We start from the raw sequence: 20684 nt of genomic DNA, 5'->3' as shown, positions 1-20684 counted from the left end.
ACAAGATGATTCAAGTTCTGTGGTTCTGTTGGAAAAAGAAAATAAATTAAAAAAAAGTTGGAAGGAATTTGTCTAGAGACTATTAATATCAATTCAGAATAAGAAAGGAAAGAAGAAAAGGAAAAACAAAACAAATCAGATTAAAACAAATAAACAAATGAAACAAATAAAAACAAGCAATGACAAAAAGCACAGTGGCATCAACAACAACAACAACAAAAACATCACCAAAACCACAACTACAAGAAAGAAAAGAAAAATAATTGAAGGGCTGATGTGGCAATGCTTTGAGGGTTTTTGGTTGCTGTTGTTGTTGTTTGTTTGTTTTTTTGCATAGGCACAATAAGTATTGGGGAAGTTAGAGGGAATTCCCTTGGCCTAAGAAGTACAGAGTTTCTCCACCCTTGAAGTATACTGTTATGGGAGCAACTAAGGACTCCATACTCATTCTCAAACCTCAAAGTCTTTTTATAGGAAACTTTCTGCTCAGTTGTGGATGATAAAAATCCATTCTCTTTAGCTAGAGATCTTGGTATATCAAAGGGTCAAAGGGCAAAGTCTAGGATAGACTCTTTCGTTATGGTTCTAGAAAATCTATTCCATCAAGTTTGTTGTAGTCAGTCTTCTGTAATGAATGATCTTGGTTTTTGCACAGATCCTAGGTTGAAGCCTAGGATAGACTCTTTCATTATGGCACTAGAAGTTGTGCTTAGTCACAGTTGTCAAAGTCAGAACTCTGGAATTAGAGATCTTGGTTTTCCTACAAATCCTAGGCCAAAGCCTAGGCTAGGATCTTTCTTATTGGTCCCAGTTAAACTTCTGACCAGTTGTGGTTGTCATAGTCGGTCTTCTGTAATTAGTGATCTTGGTTTTTGCACAGATCAAACAAAGGACAGCGTGTCTTCTAATTTCATCTTACCATTAGTTGATGCAATATGGCAACCTGCTCTTAGATCAAGTTTTTGTTGATTCCTCATTGTCAGCTTGTTGTATCAACCTGTCACAAGTTGGTGCCAGAGAAGTATTAGGAATTTCCTTGGTGGAATTTGGTTCCTGGTGTGTTGTAGGGAGCTGTGTTGGATCTTCATTTGGGAAAAAAACCGGGCCAATGTCTTGGGGTTGGAAGGTTTTCCCATTTCTAGGCAATTTATCAATGACAGGGCTAAGCTTTGTATCTGATGAGTGGAAGCTGTAACATAAGTCTGCAGTGCACAATTGTCTGTTTCCATGGTACCAATGGTCCTATGTTTTATTAGACATAAATGAAAGGAAACGGAAAAATAGGAATATTTTATCAATACATTCTCAATAATTTAATATATTTTTTTAAAAAAAAGTGGGGGAAAGGGGTGGCAAAAATGTATTAACTTGGAACATGATGGCAATTTTGAATAATATATTAAAAATTGAAGCATCTTGAAAACAGGCTTTTAGTAATTCTACTGTACCCATTTTTATTCAAGATGTTTACTTGGTTATAAGCAAAACCACTTGATTTTAACTGTTATTCTAAAATATATAGGCAGAACATTGAGTCAATAATCTTCTTTTTTTATTTTATTTAAACACATTGATTACATACATGATTGTGTTTGGGCTTCACCCATGTAAAGAACACCACCCATCATCAGTGCAACATTCCTATCACAAATGTCCCAAGTCTCCCTCCTCCCCACCTGACCCACGCCTGTACTCTAAACAGGCTCTTCATTTCCCTCATACACTCTCAATATTAGGACAGTTCAAAATGTAGTTATTTCTCTAACTAAACTCATCACTCTTTGTGGTGAGCTTCTTGAGGTGAGCTGGAACTTCCAGCTCTTTTCTCTTTTGTGCCTGAAAATTATTATTGCAAGAATGTCTTTCATTTTTCTTAAAACCCATAGATGAGTGAGACCATTCTGCGTTTCTCTCTCTCTCTCTCTCTCTCTCTCTCTCTCTCTCTGACTTATTTCACTTAGCATAATAGATTCCGTGTACATCCATGTATAGGAAAATTTCATGACTTCATCTCTCCTGGCAGCTGCATAATATTCCATTGTGTATATATACCACAGTTTCTTTAGCCATTCGTCTGTTGAAGGGCATCTTGGTTGTTTCCAGAGTCTTGCTATGGTAAATAGTGCTGCAATGAATATAGGTGTAAGGAAGGGGTTTTTGTATTGTATTTTTGTGTTCCTAGGGTATATTCCTAGGAGTGGTATAGCTGGATCGTATGGGAGCTCGATTTCCAGTTTTTGGAGGAATCTCCATATTGCTTTCCACAAAGGTTGAACTAGACGGCATTCCCACCAGCAGTATATAAGAGTTCCTTTCTCTCCACATCTCTGCCAACACTGTTTATTCTCATTCTTTGTGATGTGTGCCATTCTCTGTGGTGTGAGGTGGTATCTCATTGTTGTTTTGATTTGCATCTCCCTGATGATTAGTGATGTGGAGCATTTTTTCATGTGTCTTTTGGCCATTTGTATTTCTTCTTTGTCAAAGTGTTTGTTCATTTCTTCTCCCCATTTTTTGATGGGATTAGATGTTTTTTTCTTGTAAAGTTCTGTCAGTGCCTTGTATATTTTGGAGATTAGCCCCTTGTGTGATGGGTATTGGGTGAATAGTTTCTCCGACTCAGTGGGTGGCTCTTGTATCCTGGGCACTATATCCTTTGAGGTGCAGAAGCTTCTCAGTTTAATATATTCCCATCTGTTAATCTCTGCTTTCACTTGCTTGGAGAGTGCACTTTCCTCCTTGAAGATGCCTGTATTCTCAATGTCCTGGAGTATTTTGCCTATGTGTTGTTCTATATATCTTATGGTTTTGGGTCTGATATCGAGGTCTTTAATTCATTTGGATTTTACCTTCGTACATGATGTTAGCTGGGGGTCTAAGTTCAATTTTTTGCAAGTGGCTAGCCAGTTGTGCCAACACCACTTGTTGAAGAGGCTTTCCCTGCTCTTCTAACTAGGGGCCGGTGAGGTGGCGCTAGAGGTAAGGTGTCTGCCTTGCAAGCGCTAGCCAAGGAAGGACAGCCGTTTCATCCCCCAGCGTCCCATATGATTCCCCCAAGCCAGGGGCGATTTCTGAGCGCTTAGCCAGGAGTAATTCCTGAGTATCAAAGTCCAAAAAAAAAAAATCTTCCAACTAAATAGATTTTTGTCCAGTTACTTGACCACATTAATCCTTAGTTTCTATGCTCTGGTTTCTCTTCAGATCATATAAATCTTTCACTTTTTATTACATATTTTTGTGGAGAGGAACAATTTTGAGTTTCAATCCAATTTTGTGAGGCCTTGATTCAATGAAGCTACATTATTTCTGTCTATAGTGGAACAGGAAAGCTTGCTCTTCAAGTCCATGACTTGAAGTTCTCAGCTTATAGGATAGGTACAGTTGGTCCATCTCTGTTAAATGCTTATTTCATCTGCTTATCTCTTTTTCTTTGCTTGCTTATTTTTACTTTGGAGAAACCTGACTTTTCTTTTAAACACAATTTCCCTCTTTCACTTTTCTTATATCTTACTAAGCAAGTTTCCATTCAATAAAGACCACCTTGTTTTACTTAAAAACAAAAAAGGAAGGAAGAAAGAAAGAAATATCCAGGATTTTTTGCAGTTTAATTTTTAATTTTTTAATTTTATTTAAAATCATGCTTACAAAAATTTTCCTGATAGGGTCTGAAGAGATAGCACAGTGGTAGGGCATTTGCCTTGCATGTGGCTGAACTGGGAGGGACCTTGTACGATTTTTGGCATCCCATGTGGTACTCCAGCCTGCTAGGGGCAATTTCTAAGTGCAGGGTCAAGAGTGACCCCTGAGTACCACCAGATGTGGCCCAAAAACGATTAAATCAATCAATCAATCAATCAAGTTTAAAAAAATTTATGATGGAGTTTCAGTCCTACAATGTATATTGCCATTCACCAGTGTACATTTCCTGCCACCAATGTCCCCAGTTCCCCCCCCCTTCCCAACAGCCTGCCTGTGAGGCAGATATTTTACTTCTCTCTCTATTTCAATCTATCATTTTTTAAAAAAACTTTTTATTGAGACCATTGTGAATTACAAGCCTTTCACAGCTTTATTTCAGACATACAGTGACAGTGAATTAGGGCCATTCCCACCATCAGTGTTGACTTCCCTCCACCATACCTCCATACCCATACCTCCACCTTTAGCCCCCTGGACTACTAGTTTAACAGGTCCATTTTGTTTTTAGCTTGTTGTAGTTTAGGTCTCTTGATTCTATTGACTTTTAAGCTCAGTTTTTTTAATTGACAAATAATAAAATGTCTATATTTCTATAGAAATTTTATGGGCTAAAATTAGATGGTGGACATTCTGTTTACAAGGGGCCTAATAAATATTTAATAAATAATTAAAAATCTATTCATTACAATAAGAGGCATTTTTCAGTAACATTATTGTGACTTACCATGTTCTAAGTCTAGATTTTATTCATATATTACCTCAAAATAAAACAGTTTGAGATGGGTTTTCTTCAGAATTTGTATTTTGAAGACTTTATATTTGTTATGTAAAGGGTCAAATATAATTATTATGAAGAGAGTGCCAGGGTGGATTTTTAAAATATGCACAAGTTATATGCTGTATGAAAAACATTCTTATATTCTGTTCATTTTTATTTTTAATTCCAGTTCAGAGAAAAATCTACCTTTTACTCTGTAGGAACTATCTGCCATTTTCTGGATAAATATCTATGAACTCTAGGACAGAATAAAAATACTGTTGACAACTTTATTAAAAGATGGTTTTACATTATTTCATTTTTTCCCAGGAGAATATAACCTTATCTCTAAAAACCAAATAGAAAGAGTGGTCATACATGCAATTGCTAGATTTGAGCAAAGTTTAATGTAATGGCAGTTAATGGAACTCTAAGGAACAGTTCAAAGATGGTTTAAAGACACACTTTGGAAAAAAGTTCTCAGCTTATAGGATAGGTACAGTTGGCCCATCAAACTCTTCTCACTGAAACATTGCTTAGGTTACTATTTTTATTGCTTGGAATTCAGAGGGCATAAAATGTAAACTGTTTTAGGATCTTTGAAGTATTGGCCGAAAAGGATTCAATGGTTAATATTTTACAAAAAAAGTCAACTTCTTTTTGATGATGCTATACTATTTTGGGATGAGGTTCACAATTTTTCTAAAGGCATGTGTTTCCACTTAATCCCTACATAACCTTCTGGGGTCATCAGGGTAGCAATTATCATGCCATCCCTTTTTTTTAATCAATGAGGAAGCTGAGGTCCTGCAAATGGTTAGACTGAGATCATGAGACAAAAAGACAATAGGAATCAAGGTTGTCAGTAAAGGATAACAACAGCAGTAATCATAATGGTAAGATGAGGAACGTAGTTTGTATTTTTATTCTGATGGAACTTTGGATACCTATAACTCAGCCACCCTTAGCATAAATTTTCAATTCCACACCCTGCTAGAGGCCTGTGCTCCCCAGAAGTTCTCTATTCCACCTTTTGTCTGGATGCCTTACAGTTGGTAATTTCCATCTGTTCCACCCATATCCTTTAGCAGTCTTTCCTGAAAACTTGGAGTGGGAGACAGGTCTCAGTTGGATAAACATGAGAAAATGGAGCCTTCATTTCAGAAACATGCTGCCTCTTTTGTCTGCAAAACAAACAAACAAACAAACAAACAAAAAACCTAGCAGTTTTTCTGTTATATCAGCCCTGCTAGTTGTTGCCTTCCTTTTTTATCATTTCTGCCTTACCTGTGTGATGGAGTAAAGTCCTGCTTCTGCTCTTTTGCTTTCCTTAAGAACACATATTCAGTCCCTCTTTTTATCCATAAGTTAAGGATTATCTTAAAATTTTATATTCAACTACATATTTATCCAAAAATGTAATTCAGATGCCAGCTCTTAAAGTCCTTTCACATCATCCTATTTCCTCCCTCCATCATTACACTATGGGCAGGGGCTATTATTATCCTATTTTATAGTAGATGAACCTGAGGCTCAAGGAGATTAAGTAAATGCTTAAAGTTGCACAGAGATATAATCTTAAATCCACTTCAGCACAGTTTTCAAATATGTTCTAAAAGGTCCAGATGGTGTCTGTCAATACTCCTCCATCCCACCATTCATAGTAGTGCAACAGGTAGAAAGATATGTACAGGAACAGTCATGTCTGAGTGTGAATACATTTTGTTTACAAAAAACAGGTGGTGAGTTGGAAATTGGCCTACAGTTGAAAAACCTTGCACTTTTTCAGTCTTTTTTCCTACTACTGGCCCTCGAGTTGATGTCTTTCATTTGAAGCCTAAAGTTTCTTCTGAACAGAAACTCTGTGGTCACATGGTTTATAGTTTGTTGTCCTTTTTTTATTGCTTAAAGTAACCTGCAGCTTAGCACAGAGCAAAAATAAAAATCTCTGTAATGCATATTAAACTATCTATAGGACATAATGACAGTGTTCTACTGGTCTTGGTTAGGGTCCAGTAGGATTTTTCTTGCTGGGCTTTTGCCATCCTGGTCAAGGACATATTGCTGGAATGGTGTAACATATTGCTTATTTCCTTAAAACAAAATGATCAGCCTGCTTTACCCTGTCTTTAACGTCTGTTTCTTCTCTTTGGTGCAGTGAGAAAATTAAAAGAATATGATTTATTCTCTATTATATCTAGAGTTTCTATTTCCAAATTCTTTGGATATGAAGTCTGATGATAAATACAACCAGGTTATATTTGTATTTCATTTTTTATCTTACTAAAACACTATCTATCATCTACCTATCTCTATCTTTATATCTTTATATCTATCTATCATATATCTATCAGTCAGTCTGTTTGACTATCAGTCTATCCATCAGTCTGTCTGCCTGCCTGACTACCTATCATGACCTACCTATCATCTACCTATCTACTATCTGTCTATCCACTATCTATCTACCTACCTATCTACCTATCTATCTATCTATCTATCTATCTACCTATCTATCCATCCATCTATCTATTATCTATTATCTATATATCTATACATCCATCCATCTATATATCTCCCTCTTGTCTACCTGCCTGCCTACCTGCTATCTATCATTTATCATCCATCTATCTATCCATTCATCTATCTATAATTATATATCTAATCTATCTATCATCTATATATTTATGCCTGTCTGTATGTCTACCATCTGCCTGCCTATTTGTCTATCTGCCTGCCTGCCTGCCTGTCTATCATCTATCATCTATCTATCTATCTATCTATCTATCTATCTATCTATCTATCATCTATCTGTCTATCATCTATTTCTATCTATCTATCATCTATCTATCTATCTATCTATCTATCTATCTATCTATCTATCTATCTATCTATCTATCTATCTATCTATCTATCTATCTATCTATCTATCTATCTATCTATCTATCTATCTATCTATCTATCTATCTATCTATCTATCTATCTATGTATCTATCTATCTATCTATCTATCTATCTATCTATCTATCTATCTATCTATCTATCTATCTATCTATCTATCTATCTATCTTCCTGCCTATTTGTCTGTCTATCTGTCTGTCTGCCTGCCTACCTGCTTACCTACCTACCGACCTACCTATCGTCTACCTATCTACCCATATATTATCTATCTATCTATCTATCTATCTATCTATCTATCTATCATCTATCTATTTATTATATCTATCTAATGTATTTTATCTTTTGATTTTTTGTTCCTCTATAATGACAGAACTTGAGCACTCTTGTGCTGCTTGCCAGATATCTCACCCTTTAGTTTTGGGTTGCACTCTTGGTTGCTGTGTACTGCATATTGCATACTTTGTTGTTAAACTGGGCATTTCAGCGGTAGAGTCATCAAAATTCACTTTGTATATGGGAGAATACCAGGGATTGAGCATTACCACTAATCATGTGTGTAGTAATAATGGCTGCCCAATGTACTACTTTTGTTTATTTGTTTTGTACTTGGGCCACACCCAGTGGTGCTGAGGGGTAACTTCAACACTTCTTTTCCATTTCTTTAAATAAGAGAATCTTAGGGGACCATATGGGATGCCAAGGATGAAATCTGGCTCAGCTGAGAGCAAGGCAATTGCTCTACCAGCTGAACTATAGTTCTGCCCTCCGAGGTACTGTTTTGATAGAAGTAAACATTCTCTTTTTTGAACATATCTCCCTTATCTTCCTAGATACTTTCATATATGATCAATTGTTTGCAATAGCTGTATACTTTCTCTCTACATTAAAAATAAAAAAAAAACATTAAAAAATGTGTGTGTGTGTGTGTGTGTGTGTTGTGTGTCAATTATGTTGGCAATTCAGTAACTTACAAGAGACCAAAGGTCAGACTTTTCTCTTTTCCTTAAAAACATCTGTGAAGACAGACTCTCATTATTTGCCAAGTTTCAGTTTGGAATTGTTTTACTGCTATCTTATCATAGAAGTTCCTGAAAATAGGAGTTTGTAATAGAAATGTTGAAACTACCTTAATCTGTTGGTAAATGTTTTCATTCTAGCACTTATCTGTGTTCCAAAAGAGCCTTAGAAAATTTTCCTGAAGCCCCTATTAAGGCTATGAATCATAAGTTGCATTCATTCTGGAAAAAGCAGAACAGAGTTCCAGTTAAGCTTATGTCACAGGGAGGAAAATATCTCATTCTGAGCTGTAAAGAAATCTCCATTGTATGTTTTATCTTAGGCTCAGAAGTACTCAAGTAATTCTATTGTATACATAAGGAAAATGAGTGAGAAAGGAGCTTTCTTTTCTCTGTAAAAGTTTCTAAGATTTTCTTACCTCAGGGCTGAAGTGATAGCACAATGGGTTGGATGTTTGCCTTGCACGTGACCAACACAGGTTCGATCCCTGGAGTCCCATATGGTCCCCCAAGCCTGCCCCTGAGCTATGCCATATATGGCTCAAATCCCCCCCCCAAAGAATTTTTACATGATTTTTGGGTAACAACTAATTTAGAAAAAGAAATATATTATTCTAGATGACCTGAACACTTAATATTTCTTGTTAACAATTTATTAAAATTAATTAACACAGATGGTCTAATGGATTGGTAAGAATAGAATGAGAGTTTCCCTGTCCCTTGGATCCTCCAAGGAAAAGGCAAGTCATGAAACAAAAATCAATAGCTATGATCATGGAGTTAGTGAACTAATTGAAATAAAGTATCATGAAATTTTATGAGTATGAATATATGTATATATAAATACCATAAATATGTATCACCGACAAAGTAGTACATTGAGAACAGTATTTGGCATTGAATAAGTCACTCACTGTGGCATTTCAGGGAAGAGGAAAAAATAGATAATTGCCAAGCCAGAGAAAGTGGAGATTAACATAGTCAAGGGATAAGGTCAAGAGGCAGATTGAAGTTAGATAGTGGGTAGACTTGAAAATATATAAATTTCATGCTCATAAATGTTTTTTTTTTTTGTTTATTTTTGAACTCTGTCCTAGTGCTTCTTTTTGTGTAAGTACCACATTGTTTTAATTACTGTTGGTTTCTAATATAGTTTGAAGTCAGGTGCCTAATACCTTTGTTTTACTTATTTTCTCTTAGAAAGCTTAGACTATTTAGGGCCTTTTGTGGTTTCTTACAATGTTTAGAACTGTTTGTTACACACACACATATATATTTTTTTTTATAAAAATGTCTTTGGTTGGGGTCGGAGTGGTAGCACAGTAGTAGGGCACAGTAGAACCAGGACAGATCCTGGTTCAATCTCCAACATCCCATATGGTCCTCCCAGCCAGGAGTGATTTCTGAGCACAGAGCCAGGAGTAACCCCTGAACATTTCTGGGTATGGCCCCAAAACAAACAAAAAAACCCTTTGGTATGTTGATAGATATTGGATTGACAATGTAGATTGCTTTAGGTAAGATGACAGTTCTATTAAATACAAAATGTAGTAAGAACATTTTATAGTCAAAATATTACAACCATTTATATGTCCTAAAATGCCATTATTCCCTCTGCATTAAATTTTTGCCCTTTTCAGCAACAGATAAATTGTTTTATTTTACTTTGAAGAATGTCATATTAGTGGACTCATCTATATAGAACCTTTGGATCTGGCTGCTGTCACTTGGCATAATGCATTTAGAGTTCATCCAAGAAGTTGTGGACATCTGTATTTTTTTATTATTATTATTGCTGAATAGGAGTCTATTACTTGGTTGAATTTTTTCTAGTCTTTCACTCACTTGTTGAAGTTGGCTTGTGATGGTGACATTAGATTCCCTTTGGAAATAATATTACCTACATGGCTGTGGAGTCGATCCATCTTTTATTTCCATTCGGAGCATTCCAAACATTTGGCCAGAGAAGCCAATATCATCTCTCTCAAGTGGAATCAAGTCCTGATCATCAGAGGCTCCAAGCTCTAAAGACTCCTTTGGATCTCAGAATAAATGTCCCTAATGTTATCATAAAGTGCTTTTGGTCTCATATTCTCTGCACTGTAGTTTCTCCCAGGTGGGGTTCCTAAAATCCACACCCCCATTTTAATAGCACCTTCTCCATGAAGCCCTACAAAACACTCTCTTATAACTCTTCTAACCTCCAACAACTTCTATTCCTGCATGATTAAATTTTTAAGAAACAGACTTTATATTCTTACTGATCATTGTTTGAAGGTACTGTATTTTTCATTGGTTTGCTTGATTATTAATTTTGTTCTATAATGTCCACAGGCTTCTCAGAATGCAGACATATTTAAATGAAATCGGCACAAATGAAATTGGCACATCAGTAGTGCCTCAGTACTGAATTAACTTAATGAGACCTAATAGTAAAATATATGCTCATTAATAAACAATTTACTCTATACTTCTAACCATTTATTGATACTGTACAGATAGGAAGGAATAAAGGGAAGATCAATAGTATGCAATGCAGTTTGAAATAATTTTCTCAGACATCTAAAACAAAATTGTAACTGACTATATTATACAATGTACATTAGATATGAATAAGTAAATAGGAAAGTATTTCAGCAAGCATGGAAAGAAATAAAAGTACAATGGTTAGAATGCCATATGCCTCAGTTAAAGCTTTACTTTTTAAAGAAGTAAATAGTTTTTTTGTGATAGCTTATTTTATAATTTAGAAACCACAAAGAATGATGAGTGCAGTTAGAGAAATAGCTACATTGAGAGCTATCAGAACAAAGTGAATGAATGAGGGAAGTAGAAAGCCTGTCTAGAGTATAGGCGGGGGTGGGATGGCGAGGAGGGAGATTTGGGACATGGGTGATGGGAATGTTGCACTGGTGAAAGAGGGTGTTCTTTACATGACTGAAACCCAACTACAATCATGTTCGTAATCAAGGTGTTTAAATAAAGATATTAATAAAAAATAAATTGTCACAGTATAAAAAACCTTAAAAATAATTGTTCTGAAACAGGAGACAGAATGCAATGGCATACAGAAAAAAAGCTTCTTGTCACTAAAATAACAGAATTTTTACATCTAAGAAGTTCATAGGGAACTGGGAGTTCAGGTTGATGATTGCTGAGGTAAAACTTAAGAAAATAAAGTGAAAAAATAGAAACCAATGTTATCAAATTATAGAGTCATCACGAGGATTCAGGATGCAAACCCAGCCCTGGGGATAGAGCCCTCTCAGTAAAATAGTTTCCTCCTTGTCCCCTTCATTTCTGCATTAAAAGAGTAAGGCCACCCAAATTGAAGAAGTTTAAGCCATGATATTTAGACGACTAGATATATGGAAAGCTACTGGGTCTTGTTCATATAAATATAATCCTGTTCCTTGGTGTTCTTGTTCATTTGCTTGAAAGAGAAATCATAAGGTGATCCAGTTGAGGTAATAGAGATAAACCCCATGGATTACTATTTTTTTTTTAAAGTGTGTTACCTGTTACTGAGTCCTTTTTCTAGTGCCCTGGGATATAGAAACTATTTTTTTGTGTGAGTATGTTTCTACATCTGCAACTGATTTGAGACTGCAGATGACCCCCTTACAGAAATAATTAATCACTTGCCCCTTATTTTGAGGTGCAAGTGGCCCTTCTTGCCAGCAATTACTGAATTAGAGGAAAGAGAAAGCCTGGGGTTCAAAGACTTGTGGAGTTTTAAGCATAGGGGTCAGTTTCTTTGACTTAAAAAAATAGTTATGGCTCTCTTTTTCTTTGGAAAAAAAAAAAAAGCAACCTGAAAATATGTTAGCTGCCCTGTGAATGAACTACCAGCTACTTTATGCACCTTTCGTAGGGTGTAACGCTTCAAAAATTTCTCATTTTCTCTTAATTTTATTCTAAAGACATTTCAATTATCTGTGAGTTTCAGCTGCTGCGTTTGGTTTCATAGTTGTCTCAAACTACACATTAACTAATTATTGGTAAAGTATCTTACTCATGAACTCTGATCCATTTTCCTTTGGAAGAATTTCCTGCTGTGCGGCGGTCCCTGGCATTTTAACATATTTCTCAGAGGTCTTTTTCAGCCATCTGCAGTGTGGCTCTTTCACGCACATCTGGATTTGAATCCCTTACGCCGAGCTCCACTTCTGATTAGGGGCAACATCCCTGCGGTGTAAGGGGACCAGAGAGCTTATTAACGCACGATAGAAGTTGTTGACTGTCTTGAAATATCGATCCGAAAGATTTAGCAATCACATGTGGGGAAGCTAGCTGCCTTGGATAATAAAAGAACCAAACACATTCTAGACCTTAATAGGAAACAAAAGTGCATAAACAAAAGCAGACTGTTTCTTGAAATATCCAATTTCAGAATAAAACTCTCCTCCCAGTAAAGTGGAAGAAACCCTGAATCTAATTGGGAAAAGAATTGCGTTTACATTTTCTTCAAGTGTCAGGCCAGCAGATGAAATTGAATTCTTGACACTTTGCAGATGACAGAGGCCCTTCCATTAGCCAAATGAACCTGGGGCCTGCATCATTATTTTTGTGTTGTAACTTTTGTGTGTGTTATCAGACCTTTTCCATACAGATGGTCATTCTGGAAAGAATGAACGGCATTAAATGTTAAAAGGATGAAGTGAAAAGCCTTCTTAACCAGGTCAGCTCATCTGGCCTGACCCAGGGTTTTCATCATGGGCTTGTAGATTTGCAGTTCATAATCTATTTTGTTTCCTCTGCACCCCCTTGTCCCCCACTATGTCCACTTCACTTTTGATCCCATGAAGTTCTTCGGTAAAAAAAAATAACTTTGGTAAAAAGAGAAATATGCAAATGTGTCCTTTATAAAAATGCTAACCCACTATGCACCAGAAATGACCAATATCCCTTTTTTCCATTTGCATTGCATGACCATGATCTGCCATATTGTTAATGGTAGTTTCTTGCACATATAATTCCAAATTTATATCCACCATCAGAGTTGCTACTTCCCTCTACTAATATCCTAAAGACCAGGTTCTCCACTATTAGATGATCTTAGTTCTATAGACAATCCAATTGTATTGCCTTTAAACTAGAAATAAATAATCACTTTATTTACTTTTGTTGGGTTTCTTTTGACCACAACTGGTGGTATTCAGGTCTTATTCCTGGGTCTGTGCTCAAGGATCACTCTGGGTTAGCTTGAGGAACCATATGGAATGCCAAGTACCTTCACCTCACGAAAACTCTTACTATTTTTGTGATTCTTCTAGGCTTAGCTTACAAAATATTTAAGACAAATAATAAGATGCTCACAGAATTACCATGTAACGTGTGTAGAACTCAGACAGGACATTGCCGCTTCAGTCAGGGAAACACATAAGATTATAGGTCTTTAAAGAAATTCATCTGATAGGAGTTCCTGAGTTCCTGCCAAGGCCATTCAGGAATGAGCACTGGAAGCTTTTTGTGGGTGTAAGCCTTGCCAAGCATAAAGAAAACATAGTTAAAATATAACTTTTCCAGCAGGTTATGCCTATGTACCTAACTGAAGTAACATTATTGTTCGTTTATACATCTTGTTTCAAAAGTGAAGATATTTAAATTGAATTTGCAAATCTTACTTTGACTACATTCACACATATATTAGATGTCTCTTCAAAAGAGAGAGAGAGAGAGCATGTGATAATGGTAAAATTTACTCTAATTTCCACTATACAATATGAGTTTTCTACTAGGTCATTTCTAGAATTAAATTGATAGGAAGTTCAGACATACTGAGCTTCAAGTATAATGTGCATTTTTCTTGTTCGCCACAAATGTACTCTGTAGCCATCAGAACTATTGCTTTGGTGGGTTTTATCCCAGGGCACATTAATATGTTTTTGAAATGGAACATTTGCTGTAAGGAACAGAACATTGAGCATGAAGGATACTTGACCAATAACAAAATAAATTGTCTGAAAATAATGATGTAGGGCACTTTGACATGATGTTTCTGTTTTTCAGTTTAGTAGTTCATCTTACTGTTCTTCCTCTGGGTTGTATTTGATTTGGGGAGAAAGAGGAGAGATCTGTTTATTTAGGAAGTAGATGCAAGAGTCCAAAAACTGAACCATGCTCTAATCTTACCCTCACTGACTCTTATAACAACAGGGTAGGGAAGTTTTTGAAATGCTATCTCTTTATAGAAGGAGTTTTCCTGCAGTGTGAGTATTTTATCCTGTTAGGTATTTCTTAAATTAAATTAAAAAGATAGAATACTTTGAGTTGAAAAATAATTTCTGGAGTACTAGAATGTTGTCATTTTTCACCAAACACGTACATGCTTTCGATCTCCAATTTAGTTTCTTCTATTTTGTTTTTGAATACAAGTAAAATAAGTGTTTTATTTTATTCTATCCACAAGTTCTAAAACATTTAGTTATAAAATAAGTAATCTCTTAAAAATGCTAAAGACCCTAAGCCTAATTTAGAATGAAAAATAGACTGTAAAATTTTTAGGAAACAAAACCTCTTAAAACACCAAGATGATCAAAACTGTGAAAAGACATTCATTTAAAATCATTTAAATGACGTAATTTTATGGCTCCCGATATATCTAAGTGACCTTGAGAAAATATTTCCCCAAAGGAATTCTATTTTAAAAGTTATTTTAGACAGGGACAAACTCTCTTGAAGTGAATTGTTTTGTTTGCTATTTTCTGGCAAATTCCAAAGGAATTTCCAAAGGAATCTTTGGTTTTAACTTAAGAGAATGAAAGTAATTTTCCTTTGAGAACTAGGTTTTCAGGTCGAATTGTAAAGCCTGTCTGCAGGTAAGATTTAATTTAATCCTTTGAGTACTTAAGAAGCATTCCTGAGACAGTGGCCAAAAATATGACAAGATGATCACTTTATTTATTGATAGTGTGGGGACAGGAAAAGACTTTTATCCCTGAAGAAGAGTTTAATGATTTTTAAAGCGATCTTGATGGTAATTTTTAAATGCTAAAATATGTATTATTTAAATAGTCAAAGATTAAATGACACATTTAACATAGAAGGTTAGTCACAATTGAATTATAGGCTTGAAATCAGATAGCAACAGAGCAAGCTTCATCTTGCTAACTGAACTTTAAGTTTAGAACAGAACTTAAGGATGCAAAATTAATGTACCCATGGTGAAGGAAAATACACAAAAAATGCCTATTGTTTGTTTCTCTGAAAATCTGTATGTGATTTTTATGGTATTTATGGTATTTAAAAGTTACATAAGAGTTTTCAATTTGCCTCATTACATTTTCAAATTCTCTTTTTAAGGAATGTTTGTAGGTTTTAATAAGCAGATCAATATTTCTGATGTCAAATCCTTTTAAATAAATCCATAAAACAAAAGGTGTGTGTATGGTAGAAACCTATAGAAAAGTTATGCATGCAGATAGATGTGATTTTCAGATAAAATTAGTGCCACAAAAATCATTTTGTTTTCAATATATGTGTGATGTACTTCACTTGTAAACAGTGATCCTCTTGAATACTATATTTTTCTTCCATGTTTTTAATTTTGGAAAGGTTTGGTTGAAAGCTGATAGAAAAGTTCTGCATGCATGTAGATGTAATTTTCAGATAAATTAGGGCCATAAAATTTATTTTGCTTTCAACATATTGTGATGTACTTCCGCTGTACACACTGATCCTCTTGAATGCTATGTTTTCTTCTTTTATTTTTGAAATTGTAAAATATGAAAAAGATTTCATAATTTAGACTTAAAGAACAAAAGTAAAATATTTTCTGACCATCATTACTTTTTAGAAGAAATGAGCTTTCACAATATTGAAAATGTTTTCCTATCAGGAGGCCAGTGGTCCCCATAATCAACCCGCCATTCTTTCAATTGGTTTTCTATGGTGTATAAGCCATGAATATGTTTCCTAAAGTAGTCACTTACCTGTGCTATAATAGAGTGTTTCTAGATTCTTTTTTGATCCTTGCTTGTCATTTTATCAGTGGACATTTTCAGGATTCATTGTAAAACAATTTGGTGATTTTTTTCAACTTTTATGCCTATTCCTTTTGTGTCTAAAGAAGAATTTGTACAAAAATTCACATTATTAGGGAACATACTGTCTTGGTTAGGGCTTGTTCACATTTGAACATTAAGAAGCTTTTCATTTAAAAGAAAGAAAAGCAAATAAAAGCTTTGGTATTCAGACATGCACAAGTATAGGAAGCAGGACCTTTTATTTTAGAGTGTTTATCCATTGACGTCAGACTGCTGGTGATAAGCAGCACATTCTGGACCCTTCCATATTGATAATGCTTTCTTTCCAGCTTCTGTCAGATCCACTTGTAAGGTCTGTGGCAGAATTTACAGAGTGCAGTATCACAAATAATCCACAGGGTGTCATGATGTGGTTATCTGTTCTTTGGACACTGTCTAAAGAAGTAATTTGAACCTATGCCAGACCAGTATTTAAAAGGTTTTGTTCACTACGTTACTAGTTTAGGAAGGTCCACTGAGACTCTACTATGGGCCAGCTCCCATGATAGGAAAAGTAGAACTTAGGGGAAAACTTAGAGAAAGAAGGAAAAGTACATTATTTCCTTCACCTTCTTTTGGCATTTTGATCCAAAGAGTTTTTGCCAACACAATGAGTTTATTTGAATTTGTTTGGCTTTTCTTAACGTGTAGCTTCAAACTACTTTGGAACAGCATCTCAAGTCGAGGAGGCAAGTTTGGAAACCACCAGATCGCCCTTTAGTTTCTTGCTTTCTCTCTGTCAGCTAGGGGAAGTATTCTCTGGGTGGGGATCCAAGCAGTTGGGGAACTCCACGTGCAGTTCCAGAGGACTTTAGAGGTTGCTGGAAGAATCTGAAGCAGATTCTCTGGACTCAGACAGCCTGGTGTGAGTTCTCTCTTCTACACTAATTGTCTGCGTCACCTTAAACAAGTGGCTTTGCTTCTTACCATTTTAAACTGGGGATGGGATTTTGAAGAGAAACTGAAACAATCCATTCTGAAAAGGCATTTGTAATGGTTTCCAGTTCTCAGATAAGATGATTTAAATGTAATTGTTCTTGTACCTGCTACTTTTCTCTAAATACTACTTAATTTAGGTTGTCTGGAAAGAATTGATCAGAATTCTTGAAGAGGTGGTAAGGAAGAAGGAGGACTCATGAAAGGACTTAAGAATTAAGGAAAGACCTCATGATGATGGCTTGGTTTTCTTCTGATCTCATATAGGTTTGCCTGGGACTCTGGAAAACCCTAAAATTCTTAAGTCCCAGCACAAGTAGATGAGATAAAAAGAAGGAAAGAAAGAAAGGTGGTGCGAATAGAGTAAGCATAGGGGAATGAGGGCAGTGGAGGGAAGGAAAGGAGGACATTCTTGCTTTCTTTCCACCAAGGTCTGGAGCAATAAATAAACCCACAGAATCTACTGCCAGTAGAGCTGTCAGCACCTCGTATCTAACTTCTTTTTACCCAAAATGGTAAGATCACCTTGGCCATAGCAGCTTTCTTGGTATATTTAAGTTCAGGGTACAGTAAAAACGTTCCTTGCCATGTGAACCAGAGAACCAAGATTAGCATTAGAAAAGACAACCCCAACACTGAGATGAATTAGACTTTGGAATAATCTGACAAAAATAAAACAATTCTTCTAAAATTGAGTAAGTAGTTATAGCTTCCCTTGGAAAAGAAGAATGTATAACAGAGTAAGAAAGACAGAAATTATGAATCTGAACAGTCAGACTCAGGGTAAACAACAGAGCAATATAGACTAGGAAATAAACGAACAATGTTCAGAGGCTGTGGGACAATAGCCAAAGATTAACATATCATTAGAGTTCAGGAGGGAGAGGAGGAAAACCATGGAACTGGAAAAATGTTTGAGGAAGTAATAGTGATAAAAACGTCAAATTTAGCAGAGGATATAAACCTACAGATTCAAAAAGATGAAGAAACCTAAAGCAATCTGTACTAAGACACATCATAATTAAAGCTCTAAAAGCTAAAGACAGAATAAAAAAAACACCTTAAAATATCTAGAATGTAGCTACTTAACTTCTTAAATACTTATAGGAGAAATAAATACCAGTGTCAATGATAGTGGTTTTGTAATCTGAAACCTTGGAGGCCAGAAAGATTTGGTATGTATTTTCAATGAAGAAAGGAGGAAAATACAACAAGTTTTAGCCACAAATTATCTGTGAGAAATAATATTTTCATGACCAAGAGAAATAGCACATCTTTAGCACATCTACCCTTGAAAAATGACTAAAGGAAGATCTCTAGCATAAAGAAAAGGATACTGGAAGACTTAAATCTTCTAAAATGAAGTGAAATGGAAAAAGTAAAGGTAAAATTATAGACTCTGCTCTTTTCAGGTTTCTTTTAAGGTTGAAGCAAAAATCTGTGTTGAGTACAGAGAATAGTGAGACAAGTGGGGAAGATATTGCAGAAGTATAGATTAGCCAGTTGCGTTTGATTCCTGGCCCTTAGTATGCTTCCCTACCCTGCCAGGAGTTATCCCTTAGTGCATAACCAGGAGTAAGCCCTGCCAGGTGTATCCCCCCAAAAAACAAAAAAAAATGGGGAACTTGAAAGGATGATAAAGAAATGTAATTTTGATAATACAATGAGTAACAGGATATTTATATCAGTAGGCTATGATTGTTGCATATATAAATCGTACCACACAAAAAAGAAAATAGAAAAAATAAAAAAATAATACAGAAACTATAAACTATAACAGCATTATATTTAGCCTTAGTATAGCAAAAATTATTTTATATAAATGGCCAAAATATTATTCCTATATTAGAAAAAAGAAGATATACATGTAGGAAACTAAAATTAAACTATATGATAGCATTAAGTGCTTAAATTAGAAATGAGGAAATACTGCAAATTTATAATTATAGTTGCTATTTCAATTAATCAGAAAAGAGCAAAATAAATGCAAAGCAAATATTTGGAAGTGATATCAGAGCAGAAATCAATAAAGTAAAAAAATACAGAATCAACAAAATTAAAAGCTGCTTCTTTGGAAAAGCAACACAATTGTTAAACCTCTAGCAATAATCAAAGACAAAGATACATTTACCAATACTTTAAAATACTTCTGTTATCACTACACTGAAAACTATCCTAACAATGTGAATGAATGAGGGAAATAGAAAGCCTGTCTGGAGTAGAGGTGTGGGTGGGGTGGGGAGGAGGGAGATCTGGGAAACTGGTGGTGGGAATGTTGCACTGGTGAAGGGGGGTGTTCTTTACATGGCTGTAATTATACAACTACAATCATATTTGTAATCACGGTGTTTAAATAAAGATAATTAAAAAAAACTCCTGTTATCATTAAAAATTGTAGTCTGAATTAGAGAGTCTCTTAGAATTAGACTAGTAGCATCCTACAATTTTTGGTGCTCAAAAAACACAAACTAAATTCAATAAAAATAAAATATATATTTCAAATAGTTGTTCTCATTAGAACTAAACAAAATTGAATTGTGCACTTTAAACTTTGAAAAAAGAAGCATTATTATGTCCAGATAACTTAAGAGTTTTTTGCAAAGAGTTAAATAATTAATACTAATTTTACTCAATTTCTTTCTGAAAAGGAAAGAGGAAATATTTTGATTTTTATGAGATTTGTACTACCTTAAAACCATAAAAATATTGGCACCATGTAACAACTCAAGAAAAACTATGCAAAAATAAAAACAAGAAAAACTCAAACTATAGATCATTTTTTCTAATAAAATTTTAGACAAAATCCTATAATATGTATTAAAAAACAAAAATGATTAAAAGTATATATATATGTCATATGATCCAGTGGAATTTATTTCTAGGATTCAAGTATTACTTAACATGCAAAAATTGATCAGTGTAATAAATATATCTCGTTTATAACATGTAGGGGAAAAAATCACAGGATTGCCTCAATTGTTTAAAAACCATTTGACAAATTCAAGATCTTTTATATTTAAAATATTTTAAAAAACTAGAAATAGAAGGAAGCTCTCTCAATGTAATAAAGTTCATAGATGAAAAACTTTCAGCAAAGTTATCCAGTGATGAAAGATTAAATGGTCTCAGATCAGGAATATTCTTTTTTTTTTTTTTACTTTTATTGTGGCCAAAGTGAATTACAAATCTTACACAATGATATTTAAGGTACACAGTGACAACAAATGAGGGCCTTTCCACCACCAGTGTTGTCCTCCCCTCATCCCTGCTCCCAAGCATTTATCCCTTATCTCCCTCCTTTATCCCCCAGAATGCTAGTGTAACTAAAAGCATATATGTTAACACTAATGTA

General features: G+C 35.0%; 1 protein-coding gene and 1 non-coding gene across 4 annotated transcripts in view; both read left to right on the top strand.

Annotated features, from left to right (window-relative positions):
• ERC2 (ELKS/RAB6-interacting/CAST family member 2) overlaps positions 1-20684 on the top strand; it is a 1176444-nt gene that overhangs the window by 539478 nt on the left and 616282 nt on the right. The gene's annotated exons all lie outside the window — the stretch shown is intronic.
• LOC126014980 (U5 spliceosomal RNA) lies at positions 3182-3297 on the top strand. Its single transcript, XR_007497894.1, has one exon. It is a non-coding gene; the product is annotated as a U5 spliceosomal RNA (small nuclear RNA).

Source organism: Suncus etruscus, chromosome 7, assembly GCF_024139225.1.
Source record: "Suncus etruscus isolate mSunEtr1 chromosome 7, mSunEtr1.pri.cur, whole genome shotgun sequence".
Lineage (NCBI taxonomy): Eukaryota > Metazoa > Chordata > Mammalia > Eulipotyphla > Soricidae > Suncus > Suncus etruscus.
Note: the sequence above shows the minus strand (reverse complement) of the source record. Positions and strands in the feature narration are given on the sequence as shown.